The sequence below is a fragment of the Rhinoraja longicauda genome, chromosome 19 (assembly GCF_053455715.1).
Source record: "Rhinoraja longicauda isolate Sanriku21f chromosome 19, sRhiLon1.1, whole genome shotgun sequence".
Classification (NCBI taxonomy): domain Eukaryota; kingdom Metazoa; phylum Chordata; class Chondrichthyes; order Rajiformes; family Arhynchobatidae; genus Rhinoraja; species Rhinoraja longicauda.
In genome coordinates this window covers 4,740,297-4,754,953 of record NC_135971.1, presented here as the reverse complement: position 1 = coordinate 4,754,953, position 14,657 = coordinate 4,740,297, and positions in this window count along the sequence as shown.

Below are 14,657 nucleotides of genomic sequence, written 5' to 3'. Positions count from 1 at the left end.
TTAAGACACGGTTAGACAGGTACATGGTTAGGACAGGTTTGGAGGGATGTGGACCAAACGCAGGCAGGTGGGACTCGTGTAGCTGGGACATGTTGGCCAGTGTGGGCACGTTGGGCCGAAGGGCCTGTTTCCACGCTGTATCACTCTCCGACTCTATGTGGGGAGGGATTTAATAATAGAGGCAGACGTGGAGAGGGTCTTGCACAAGGAGCGAAACTCTGGAAAAATATTTGGCACAGGTCCAGTCACAGGAAGGCTATGGTATCGGAAGAATCTCACCCACACTCAGATTCCTTGGGCTACCTATCATATCTATTTTTTTCTTTCAACCCTCCAGTATTGATCAAGCCTTTCTGCTATGGAAGAGGAAGGGATTAGTATCTATTTGTGATTTGTTTTTTAGACGGTTGTTTTATGTCTTTTGAACAACTGTCCAATAAATATAATTTGCCTAATTCAAATTTTTATAGGTATTTGCAAATTAGACATTTTTTGAAGGCTACTTTACCCTCTTTTCCGTTATCACATCAAACTGAAATTACACACGGAGAGTGGTGAATCTGTGGAATTCTCTGCCACAGAAGGTAGTTGAGGCCAGTTCATTGGCTATATTTAAGAGGGAGTTAGATGTGGCCCTTGTGGCTAAAGGGATCAGGGGGTTATGGAGAGAAGGCAGGTATGGGATACTGAGTTGGATGATCAGCCATGATCATATTGAATGGCGGTGCAGGCTCGAAGGGCCGAATGGCCTACTCCCGCACCTATTTTCTATGTTTCTATGTTTCTACAGAAAAAAAATTACATTTGAATCCTTATCAGAAAGGTTTAAATTCGGCTATCTATGAGTTGATTTTGAAATTGCAAGTAGGCACATCTGATAAAATTAAGAATGATTGGGAAGAGAACTTCAAATTTCTTTACCTATAGAGAAATGGGAGAGGATTCTTCAATTAGTCAATACCTCTTCAATGTGTGCAAGACACGCTCTGATACAATTTAAGGTGGTTCACAGAGCACATATGTCAAAAGATAAGGTCCCACATAAGAGATTAGTATGCAAACTTAAAGCACATGGTATTGTGGGTTCAGTATTGATGTGGATAGAGAACTGGCTGGCAGACAGGAAGCAAAGAGTAGGAGTAAACAGGTCTTTTTCAGAATGTCAGAAGTGACTAGTGGGGTACCGCAAGGCTCAGTGCTGGGACCCCAGCTATTTACAATATATATTAATGATTTGGACGAGGGAATTGAATGCAACATCTCCAAGTTTGCGGATGATACGAAGCTGGGGGGCAGTGTTAGCTGTGAGGAGGATGCTAGGAGGCTGCAACGTGACTTGGATAGTTTAGGTGAGTGGGCAAATGTATGGCAGATGCAGTATAATGTGCGATAAATGTGAGGTTATCCACTTTGGTGGCAAGAACAGGAAAGCAGACTATTATCTGAATGGTGGCCGATTAGGAGAAGGGGAGATGCAACGAGACCTGGGTGTTGTGGTACACCAGTCATTGAAAGTAGGCATGCAGGTGCAGCAGGCAGTAAAGAAAGCGAATGGTATGTTGGCATTCATAGCGAGGGGATTTGAGTATAGGAGCAGGGAGGTTCTGCTGCAGTTGTACAGGGCATTGGTGAGACCACACCTGGAGTATTGCGTACAGTTTTGGTCTCTTTTGCCCACTTTTGGAAAAATATTGGAAAGATTCCTTGGGCTATTTAATAACTTGCCCACGGTTATGATCTAATCCCAGCTCATCAGGGTCGGTGTGACACCTACCACAGTAATGACGGGAATGTGGATGAGTTCGGTTTAGTTTAGTTCAGAGAAACAGCGCAGAAACACAGGCCCTTCGGCCCACCGAGTCCGCGCCGACCAGCGATCACCTCGTACACAACCCTCCACACACTAGGGACAATTTACAATTTTTACCAAAGTCTATTAACCTGCAAACATGGTAGACACAAAAGGTTGGAGTAACTCAGTGGGTCAGGCAGCATCTCCGGAGAGAAGGAAATACCCAGAGATGCTGCCTGACCCGCTGAGTTACTCCAGCATTTTGTGTCTACCTTCGATTTAAACCAGCATATGCAGTTTTCTTTCCTACACAACCTGCTAACCTGTACGTCTTTGGAGTGTGGGGGGAAAACCGGAGCAGGTCACCCTGAGAAAACCCCACGCAGGTCACGGGGAGAACGTACAAATTCCGTACAGGCAGCACCCGTAGTCAGGATCAAACCCGGGTCTCTGGCGCTGTGAGACAATAGACAATAGACAATAGGCGCAGAAGGAGGCCATTCAGCCCTTCGAGGCAGCAACTCTACCTGCTGCACCACCGCGGTGCCAGGTTATCGAGCGGGTACAACCACCGCTGTGGTCTCTCGGCAAGCTGGCAGGGTCTGCCTTTGACATTTGGGCAGGAGCAAAGAGGTCCTTCTGCAGTTGTACGGGGCCGTAGTGAGACCGCACCTGGAGTACTGTGTGCAGTTTAGGTCTCCAAATTTGAGAAAGGATATTCTTGCTATTGAGGGCGTGCAGCGTAGGTTTATTAGGTTAATCCCTGGAATGGCGGGACTGTCCTATGTTGAAAGACTGGAGCGACTGGGTTTGTATACACTGGAATTTAGAAGGATGAAAGGGGATCTTATCGAAACATATAAGATTATTAAGGGGTTGGACACGTTAGAGGCAGGAAACATGTTCCCAATGTTGGGGGAGTCCAGAACCAGGGGCCACAGTGTAAGAATAAGGGGTAGGCCATTTGGAACAGAGATGAGGAAAAACTTTTTTAGTCAGAGAGTTGGAAATCTGTGGAATTCTCTGCCTCAGAAGGAAGTGGAGGCCAATTCTCTGAATGCATTCAAGAGAGAGAGCTAGATAGCGCTCTTAAGGATAGCGGAGTCAGGGGGTATGGGGAGAAGGCAGGAACGGGGTACTGATTGAGAATGATCAGCCATGATCACATTGAATGGTGGTGCTGGCTCAAAGAGCCGAATGGCCTCCTCCTGCACCTATTGTCTATTGTTTATTGATCCCGGTATTCCCAGGATCGGGAGAATGCGGAGGGAATCCCAGAGGTCACCCTGCAGCTGTGCCCAGGACCACAAGAAAGCACGGAGTGTTGTGGACACAGCCCAGTCCATTACACAGACCCAGCCTCCCCTCCCCATCGACTCCATCTACACTTCAAGCTGCCTCGGGAAAGCAACTGACATCATCCAGGACCACTCACTCCTCAGTCTAGTGTAAGGTTAGTTTAGACTAGACCAAGTGGACCCGTTGGGCCCAAACCTCTCCTGAATTGGTGCAGCACCCTCTCCTCCCCTCCACCTCCCCGTCTCTCCACCTCCCCCTCCCCCTCCCTCCCTCCACCCCATCCCACCCTCCCTCCCTCCCCCTCCCTCGGAGTTAGATTTAAACTTTAAAATGTGAATAACTTTAACCATATAACCATATAACAATTACAGCACGGAAACAGGCCAGTTTGGTCCTTCTAGTCCATGCCGAACACTTTCTCCGACCTAGTCCCATCTACCTGCTCTCAGACCATAACCCTCCAATCCCTTCCCATCCATATACCTATCTAATTTACTCTTAAATAATAAAATCGAGCCTGCCTCCACCACTTCCACCGGAAGCTCATTCCATACAGCCACCACCCTCTGAGTAAAAAAGTTACCCCTCATGTTACCCCTAAATTTTGTCCCTTAATTCTGAAGTTATGTCCCCTTGTTTGAATCTTCCCCACTCTCAAAGGGAAAAGCCTACCCACGTCAACTCTGTCCGTCCCCCTTAAAAATTTAAAAACCTCTATCAAGTCCCCCCTTAACCTTCTGCGCTCCAAAGAATAAAGACCCAACCTGTTCAATCTCTCTCTGTAGCTTAAGTGCTGAAACCCAGGCAACATTCTAGTAAATCTCCTCTGTACTCTATCTATTTTGTTGACATCCTTCCTATAATTTGGCGACCAGAACTGCACACCATACTCCAGATTCGGCCTCACCAATGCCTTGTTCAATTTTAACATTACGTCCCAACTTCTATATTCGATGCTCTGATTTATAAAGGCAAGCATACAAACGCCTTCTTCACCACCCTATCCACATGAGATTCCACCTTCAGGGAACAATGCACAGTTATTCCCAGAACCCTCTGTTCCACTGCATTCCTCAATTCCCTACTTTAAATATATAACACCGATTTCAATAAAACCACTTGCATTATCACTAAAGTGGTGATGGTGAGTAAGGTGGGCCTAAAATTGTCGCGCTATCGTGTACCGTTTTGACTCAAGTTCAGTCACAAACAAGATAACAAACGAGAGTTATTGTCGCGTTATCGTGTACCGTTTTGTCTGAAGTTCAGTCACAAATAACAAACAAACGAGAGTTTTAGAGATTAGAGATGCAGTGCGGAAACAGGCCCTTCGGAACCACCGAGTCCGCACCGACCAGCGATTCCCGCACATTAACACACACAAGGGACAATTTACACAATCAATTAACCCACATACCTGTACGTCTTTGGATTATGTGAGGAATCCGAAGATCTCGGAGAAAACCCACGCAGGTCACGGGGAGAGCGGACACACTCCGTACAGACAGCGCCCGTAGACGGGATCGAACCTGGCGCTGCAAGCGTTGTAAGGCAGCAACTCTACCGCTGCGCCACCGTGCCAGTCGTTCCCTCTCCTCCCCTCTCCCCTGCGCAGAAGATACAGAAGCTCGAAAGCACCTACCATAAGACATAGCTAGGAGCAGGTCTGAAGATGGGTCTCGACCTGAAAAGTCACCTGTCCATTTTCTCCAGAGATGCTGCCTGTCCCGCTGAGTTACTCCAGCCTTTTGTGACTGTCTTCGGTGTAAACCAGCATCTGCAGTTTCATCCTACACATCAGAATGATGCCATTCGGCCCGTCGTGTCTGCTCCGCCATTCAATCATGGCCGATCTGTCTCTCCCTCCTCACCCCCTTCTCCCTGTAGCCCCCTGACACACTTGCTGCAGACACCCACGCAGTCCCACCCCCACCCATGGGTGCTGCAGACACACGGGCGACCCAGGCAGGGCTGAATCACTCCCAAAGGGGCAAGGGTTCTTGATCCCAGAGGGGTAGCAATGCTGGCGGAGACAGCACAAGCCGTGCGGCCTGGCCTCCCCGCGACAGGGGCGGCAGGGGAGAGGATGGGCCGAGTGGCCTGGGCTCCCCCAGGTGAAGGCACGTGATCCCTAGTAGGGACAGGACGAGCAGCAGAGGCCTTGCTTCCCCTCCACCCCTCCAGGGCAGGGGCTAGTAGTGAGGAGACGGGCTGAGGGGGCTAGTATTGAGGGGATGGGGAGGGTACTAGCAGTGAGGGGCCATGGGTAGAGTGTAGTAGCGAGGAGACGGGCCGAGGCGCGGCTGGGAGTGAGGGGACGGGCCGAGGGGGGGGCTAGTAGCGAGGGGATGGGCCGAGGGGGGGCTAGTAGCGAGGAGACAGGCCGAGGGGAGGGGGTAGTAGCGAGGGGACGGGCCATGGGGGGGTGCTAATAGCGAGGGGATGGGCCGATGGGAGGGGGTAGTAGCGAGGGGATGGGCCGAGGGGGGCTAGTAGCGAGGGGATGGGCAGAGGGGAGGGGGTAGTAGTAAAAGGACGAGGAGGGGGAGAGGGCTAATAGTGAGGGGACGGGGAGGGGGAGCTAGTAGCGAGGCGATGGGCCGAAGGGAGGGGAGCTAGTGGTGATGGGATGGGCCGAGGGGGGGGGGGCAGTAGTAAAGGGACGAGGGGGGGGGGCGAATACTGAGGGGACGGGCCGAGGGGGTTTGTAGTGAGGGAACGGGGAGGGGGGTAGTAGTGAAGGGACGGGCCGAGAGGACGGTGCGCGGCTGGGAGTGAGGGGATGGGGAGTGGGGGCTAGTAGCGAGGGGACGGGCCGGGGGGCCGGGGACGGGCCATGGGGGGCTAGTAGCGAGGGAATGGGCCGCGGGGCCGGGAGTGAGGGGACGGGCCATGGGGGGCTAGTAGCGAGGGGACGGGCCGGGGGGCCGGGAGTGAGGGGACGGGCCATGGGGGGCTAGTAGCGAGGGAATGGGCCGCGGGGCCGGGAGTGAGGGGACGGGCCATGGGGGGCTAGTAGCGAGGGGACGGGCCGGGAGTGAGGGGACGGGCCATGGGGGGCTAGTAGCGAGGGGACGGGCCGGGGGGCCGGGGCGCGGCTGGGAGTGAGGATGCGCGGCCGGTCCGGGCGCACTGGGCCCCGTTGCCCCGGAGACGCGGCGGAGGCTTCAACAAACTTCATTGTTCCCCCGCACCCGCGCGGCGAACGTGTGGACAAGATGGCGGCGAGGAGAGGAGGGGTGAGAGAGGGAGAGGGACATAGAGAGGGACATAGAGAGGGGGAGGAGGGAGATGGGGGAGAGAGAGGGAGGGGAGGAGAGAGAGGGGGGAGAGAGAGGGGAGGAGAAAGAGAGAAGGAATGGGTGACGTTTTGTGTCGAGACCCTTCTTCAGACCTGAACTGAAACTGAACGAAACTAAACTGAAACTGAAATATTCTAAATCTGAACTAAATTGAACTGAACTAAACTTAACTAAAGAAGAAGAGTCTCGTCCCGAAACGTCACCCATTCCTTCTCTCCAGAGATGCTGCCTGACCCGCTGAGTTACTCCAGCACTCTGTGCCGACCTTCAGTATATACCAGCGTCCTTTCGGTATAATTTCTAAACGTAGCTTAAATAAGATAAACAAAACAAGTGATGGGTGGATACAGGTGAGTGGAGTGAGTGACGAAGGAAGGCTGGAGGTGAAGTGGGAACAAAAGGGCGTCAGATGAGGAGAGAAGGAGGGGGGGGTCTTTTGTAGGTGCTCCTACCTGCATGTTCAGGGAGCAACAGTCATTCCACTTACAGGCCCGTCAAATAAGTGGAGCAAGGTCCTTGGTTATCCAGCTAAAATTGTTTCCTTGCTATTTATAGCTGCTGGATACCTTGAAATGGATAATCGGTAGTTTAGTCGTGCTGGAGTAACTCAGTGGGCCACGTAGCATCTCCAGAGAAAAGGATTAGGTGACGTTTTGGGTTGAAACACCTCTTCAGACTGAGAGTCAGAAGAGAAGGAAACTAGAAGCATGAATAGGTTCAGAACAAATTAGACCCAGCACTGATGACCGGGGGCGCTGTGGTGCCGGAGCTCACCAGAGCACCACTCCGGCACCTCTGTAAAAAAAAACAGCCAAAATAAACAGCGGGGAATTTTAACCGAGCGGGGAACTTAACAGTGGCCGCTCTGGCACCAGTGACAGCTCTGGCACCTGAAAAGTTAGCACTGCAACACTGCCGAAGACTAAGGAAAGGTGAAGCCCACGACGGTCCATTTTTGGCTGTGGAAAAGCTGGTAACGAAGGGGTAATGTGGATAAAAACAGTGGAACTGGCAGAACGACTAGAGTGAGGGGCCACAGTTTAAGAATAAGGGGTAGGCCATTTAGAACTGAGATGAGGAAAAACTTTTTCAGTCAGAGAGTTGTGAATCTGTGGAATTCTCTGCCTCAGAAGGCAGTGGAGGCCAATTCTCTGAAAGCATTCAAGAGAGAGCTGGATAGAGCTCTTAAGGATAGCGGAGTCAGGGGGTATGGGGAGAAGGCAGGAACGGGGTACTGATTAAGAATGATCAGCCATGATCACATTGAATGGCGGTGCGTACAGGCTCGAAGGGCCGAATGGCCTCCTCCTGCACCTATTGTCTATTGTCTAGTGGGGAGGGGCGCAGAGAGAGTGAATGCGGAGGCAATTTGAAATTAGAGAAATCAAAATCACCATTGGGTTGTAAGCTGCCCGAGCTAAATATGAAGTACCACTTAAAAGGATTAATTTGGCTCACAGTAAATAGGACAAACAATGTATTGGCATAAAAATATTAATAAAGAATACTTTTGCCAAATAGATTATATAATAAAAGTAACATAGAAACATAGAAACATAGAAAATAGGTGCAGGAGTAGGCCATTTGGGCCTTCGAGTCTGCACCGCCATTCAATATGATCATGGCTGATCATCCAGCTCAGTAACCTGTACCTGCCTTCTCTCCATACCCCCTGATCGCTTTAGCCACAAGGGCCACATCTAACTCCCTCTTAAATATAGCCAATGAACTAAGGTTAATTATAAATATAAGCAGTACAAATTAGTTTAGGAACGCACAAAAGGTTTTGCGAACATCTGTTATTTTGTTATATAATTATCATATGTATTGTGATACAGTGAAAAACTGTTTCCGTGTTATCGAAGCAATTCATGCTGTACTAGAATAAAATCAACCCATACAAGGCAAAGTTCAGGTTAAACTAAATGCAAAGTCCACTATAAAGTGTGTTGCAAGTTTGGGACTACTCTCTTAGTTTATGACAGGACCATTCAGTAGCCTGATAGCAACTGGGAAGAAGCTGTTCCTATATCTGAGTCAAAATAGAAACATAAAATTCATAAAGGATTGGACAGGCTAGATGCAGGGTAAAAAAATTCCGATGTTGGGGGAGTTTAGGACTGAGACGAGGCAGAGAATTCCACAGATTCACAACTCTCTGACTGAAAAAGTTTTTCCTCATCTCCGTTCTAAATGGCCTACCTCTTATTCTTAATCTGTGGCCCCTTGTTCTGGACTCCCCCAACATTGGGAACATGTTTCCTGCCTCTAACGTGTCCAACCCCTTAATAATCTTATACGTTTCGATAAGATCCCCTCTCATCCTTCTAAATTGCAGTGTATACAAGCCTAGTCGCTCCAGTCTTTCAACATATGACAGTCCCGCCATTCCGGGAATTAACCTAGTAAACCTACGCTGCATGCCCTCAATAGCAAGAATATCCTTCCTCAAATTTGGAGACCAAAACTGCACACAGTACTCCAGGTGCGGTCTCACTAGGGCCCTGTACAACTGCAGAAGGACCTCTTTGCTCCTATACTCAACTCCTCGTGTTATGAAGGCCAACATTCCATTGGCTTTCTTCACTGCCTGCTGTACCTGCATGCTTCCTTTCAGTGACTGATGCACTAGGACACCCAGATCTCGTTGTACGTCCCCTTTTCCTAACTTGACACCATTCAGATAATACACTGCCTTCCTATTCTTACCACCAAAGTGGATAACCTCAGACTTATCACCTTCCCCTCCCCCTTCTCCCCCTCCCCCTTATCTCCCTCTCCCTTCTCTCCCTCCTCTTCCCCCTCTCTCAAATCCCTCTCCACCTCAAAGCCCCTTTTCCTTCTCCCCGCTCCCCATTCCCCTCCCCTTCTCCCCCTCTCAAATATCCCTGCCACCCTCAAATCCCACTTCCCGCCCCCCCCCCTAAAATCCCCCTCCCCCTTCTCCCCCATCTCCCTCTTCTCTCCCTTCAAATCCCATATTCCCTGATTTCCCTGCGGCCCGCATCCCCGCACTTCCCTCCCCCCCATTCTCCTCCACCCCTCGTTTCCCTTCCGCCCACCTCCACTTCCTTCCCCCCTCCCCACTTCTCTCCACCCCCCCCCTCTTCCTCCCCCCCCCCAACCTCCTCTGCCCTCATCTCAGCTATTTGTACATCGTCGTCTCCCTGTAACCCACACCGCAGACAAGGACCGATCATTCAGTGAGTGGATATTTCGCCTGTTAGCGTAGAGTCATCGAGGTGAACAGCACGGAAACAGGCCCTTCGGCCCAGCTTGTCCGTGCCGACCAACTTCAGTTCAGTTTAGTTTATTGTCACCTGCACTGAGGTGCAGTGAAAAGCTTTTGGTGCGTGCTAACTAGGTGGGAAATACATGATTACAATCGAGCACCACACTGTACTTGCTGTGTATATTAGTACATTTACAGTACAGCAGAGGTCGATAGATTCGTGATTAGTACGGGCGTCGGGGGTTACGGAGAGAAGGCAGGAGAATGGGGTTAGGAGGGAGAGATAGATCAGCTGTGATTGAATGGCGGAGTAGACTTGATGGGCCGAATGGCCTAATTCTGCTCCCATCACTTACAATCTCATCAGCACAAGGGAATGACGTTTAGCGCAAGGTAAAACCAGCCAAGTCCGGGGAGGTGCTGGCATCATGGGCTAGTTTAAATCATTAGTCACAAAGAGGTAAAGTCAGAGGGACAGGCAGCATCTCTGGGGAGAAGAAATGGGTGACGTTTCGGTTGAGATTCTTCTTCAGGCTGAGAGGGTCTGAAGGCATCACTCAGTCTGCAGAAGGGTCTCGACCCGAAACGTCACCCATTCCTTCTCTCCAGAGATGCTGCCTGAGTTACTCCAGCATTTTGTGTCCATCTTCAGTTTAAATCAGCATCTGCAGTTCCTTCCTACAATACATATCTATACCCACATGGGAAAAAAAGCACATTTGCAGATTCAGGGACAAAGATATAGAAACATGGAGCAAATAGGTGCAGGAGTCGGCAATTCGGCCCTTCGGGTCGAGACCCTTCTTCAGACGATCCCTTATCAATCTTGTATTTATTCACAAAATGCTGGAGTAACTCAGCAGGTCAGGCAGCATCTCAGGAGAGAAGGAATGGGTGACGTTTTGGGTCGAGACCCTTCTTCAGACTGAGTGATGTCTTCAGACCCTCTCAGTCTGAAGAAGAATCTCAACAAAAACGTCACTCATTTCTTCTGGGTGAAGGAAGTTCTGTGCCATCCAACATTTTATGTCCTCGAGGCAGTGCATGAGGCTGATGAAATGTGACCGGGGAGGTGGGCACCGGTCACTCTGTACAGCGGTCAGTGTGGGCACCCTGGACAGTGGTCAGCGCGGGCCTGTGGTTAGTGCAGGCACCGGTCACTCCGGACAGTGGGCATCGGTCACTCCGGACAGCGGTCAGTGTGGGCACCGGTCATTCTGGACAGTGGTCACTGGTCACTCTGGTCAGTGGGCACTGATCACTACGGCCAGTGTGGGCACCGGTCACTCCGGACAGCGGTCAGAGCGGGCACCGGTCACTCCCGACAGTGGTCACTGAACACTCCGGTCAGTGGGCACTGATCACTCCGGCCAGTGTGGGCACCGGTCACTCCGGACAGCGGTCAGAGCGGGCACCGGTCAATCCCGACAGTGGTCACTGATCACTCCGGCCAGCGGTCAGAGCGGGCACCGGTCACTCCAGACAGTGGTCACTGAGCACTCCGGCCAGTGTGGGCACTGGTCACTCCAGACAGTGGTCACTGATCACTCCAGCCGGCCGTCAGTGTGGGCACCGGTCACTCCAGACAGTGGTCACTAATCACTCCGGCCAGTCTGGGCACCGGTCACTCCAGACAGTGGTCACTGATCACTCCAGCCGGCCGTCAGTGTGGGCACCGGTCACTCCAGACAGTAGTCACTGATCACTCCGGCCAGTGTGGGCACCGGTCACTCCAGGCAGTGGTCACTGGTCACTCCAGCCGGCCGTCAGTGTGGGCACCGGTCACTCCAGCCATGGTCAGTGTGGGCACCGGTCACTCCGGCCAGTGTGGGCACCGGTCACTCCTGCCAGCGGTCAGTGTGGGCACCGGTCAATGTCACTCCAGCCAGCGGTCAGTGTGGGCATCCCACCCGTAACCTCCACAAGCGTCCGCCCAAATGCCACCGCCCCCCCCCACTCTCCTCTCTCCCCTCCCTGACCCCCGAATGTCACCCCTCCATCCCCTTCCCCCATTGCCTCTGCCCCACGACTTGTCCCCACTCTCCTCTGTCCACCTCCACAGTGAATGGTCGGCCTCTGGGGAGTTTAGTTTAGTTTAGAGATACAGCGCGGAAACAGGCCCTTTCGGCCCATCGGATCCGCGCCGCCCAGCGATCCCCGCACACTATCCTATACCCAGTGGGGACAACTTTTACATTTACCAAGCCAATTAACCTACAAACCTGCACGTCTTTGGAGTGTGGGAGGAAACTGAAGATCTAGGAGAAAACCCACGCAGGTCACGGGGAGAACGTACAAACTCCGTACAGACAGCGCCCGTAGTCGGGATGGAACCCGGGTCTCCGGCGCTGCATTCGCTGTGAGGCAGCAACTCTACCGCTGCGCCCTTTAATTTTTAAAAAAACTTTATTTTATTTTATTTATTAAATATACAAGAAACAAGGAGTGTTGTATAGCGTAGGGATCTAGGAGTACAGGTGCATGGTTCCTTGAAGGTCGAGTCGCAGATAGATAAGGTGGTCAAAAAGGCTTTTGGCACATTGGCCTTCATCAGTCAGAGTACTGAGTATAGAAATTGGGAGGTCATGTTGCAGTTGTATAAGACGTTGGTGAGACCGCATTTGTGTTCAGTTCGGGGCACCATGTTATAGGAAAGATATTGTTAAGCTTGAAAGGGTTCAGAAAAGATTTACAAGGATTCACAATGAATGGCAGTGCTGGCTCGAAGGGCCGAATGGCCTCCTCCTGCACCTATATTCTATGTTTCTATGATGTTGCCAGGACTAGAGGGTGTGAGCTATTGGGAGAGGTTGAGTAGGCTGGGTCTCTATTCCATGGAGCGCAGGGTACAAACAGAAAATAGGTGCAGGAGGAGGCCATTTGGCCCTTCGAGCCAGCACCAACATTCATTGTGATCATGGCTGATCATTCACAATCATCAACCTGTGCTTGCCTTCTCCCCATATCCCCACTGAAATTTTTTTTAGAAAGAGAAGGAAACAATTTTTTTACTGATTACCAGGAAGCTGAGGAATTTGCTTTAAAACTTCCAAAGGCTCCCCAGATATAAGATGAACGAGAATGAGACATGGATTGAAACGGATATGAATGGAGAGAAGATAAAGGATATGAAATGTAAAGATTTAATGAATAATGATTGGGAGAAAAAGTTATGTTAGTTCGGGGGGGCTGGAGAACCACCAATTGATGACTGCGGGATTCATGTGTGTATTCATGGCGTGTGCCATGACCCGTAAAATGGAGGGAGGTAATGCTGTTTTCTTTTTTATAAACAGCATTAGTAAGGGGTTATTTTGTTTTTTTAAAATTATTTATTTTTCTTTTTCTTTTTTTTCTTTTAGCCTGGATGTTGGGGGGGGGGGGGGGGGGGGTGTACAGCAACATGGTGAATTTTAAGGAAACTCCCCAAAAAACCATGAGAAAAGAGGTGTTATGTTATAGATTGGAGTAATTCTGTTAAGAATAATGGCTAAATTACTGAACTTTTTGAGTTTTAATGTTAATGGCTTAAATGGGCCGGTAAAAAAAAAAAGAATTTTAACATATATTTTAAAAATGAAGATAGATATAGCTTTCTTGCAGGAAACTCATTTAACAGAGATAGAACATCAGAAATTAAAAAGAGACTGGGTGGGAACGATTATTGCAGCTTCATTTAATTCAAAAGCGAGGGGAGTTGCAATTTTGATCAATAAAACATTACCAATTAAAATACAAAATACAATTATTGATCCTCCGGGAAGATATGTGATTATACATTGTCAACTCTTTTCGGAATTATGGACCTTGATGAATATTTATGCACCAAATGAAAATGATATAAAATTTATACAAGAAACTTTTTTGAATCTGGCCGATGCTGACGATAAAATACTAATAGGTGGAGACTTTAATTTTTGTTTAGACCCAGTTTTAGATAGATCAGTTAGGACAGTTACCAAAACGAAAATAGCAAAATTAACTTTGTCATTGATGAAAGATTTAAATCTAACCGATATATGGAGAAGACTTAACCCAAGAGAAAGAGATTATTCTTTTTACTCATATAGACATAAAACTTACTCGAGAATTGATCTCTTTTTATTATCAACAAACATACAGGACAGAGTGAAAAATGTTGAATATAAAGCAAGAATATTATCAGATCACTCCCCTTTAACAATGTCAATGGTAATGATGGATAAAGAGGAAATGACTTATAGATGGAGATTTAATTCAACATTATTAAATCGAGAAGATTTTTGTGAGTTTATGAGAAGACATATTCAATTTTTTTTAGATACAAATTCCAACTCAGTTGATGATAAATTTGTTATATGGGATGCAATGAAAGCATATTTGAGAGGACAGATAATAAGTTACACTTCCAAAATTAAGAAAGAATATATGGCTGAAGTAGAGCAATTGGAGAAAGAAATTACAAAATTAGAAAAAGAATCTCAAAGGTATGTAACGGAAGAGAAACGAAGACAACTTATCAATAAAAAGTTACAATATAATACATTACAGACATACCGAACAGAAAAAGCAATTATGAGAACTAAACAGAGGTACTATGAGTTAGGAGAGAGATCACATAAGGTCCTTGGCTGGCAGTTGAAAGCCGAACAGTCTTCGAGAACGATTAATGCTATTAGAATAAATACAAATAAAATTACTTATAAACCTTTAGAAATTAATGAAACCTTTAAAAAAAAATATTCTGAACTATACCAGTCAGAATCACAAAAAGATACTAATGAGATAGAAAGATTTTTAGCACAAATAAACCTTCCTAAATTAAATTTAGAAGAACAGATGGGATTAGATATACCACTAACTACACCAATTGTAGAGGTAGTTACTTTTCTTTCACCCTATATTAATCAACTCTATCACTTTTCTCTTTTTAAATATTTTTATAATTTAATGTTTGAATGGAAAAGTAAGACAAATACAAGGAGATGTGCTCGGAAGAGCGATGTATATGATTTTAAATTCATCTATTTGATGTTCGGGAGCAGGGTCGGGT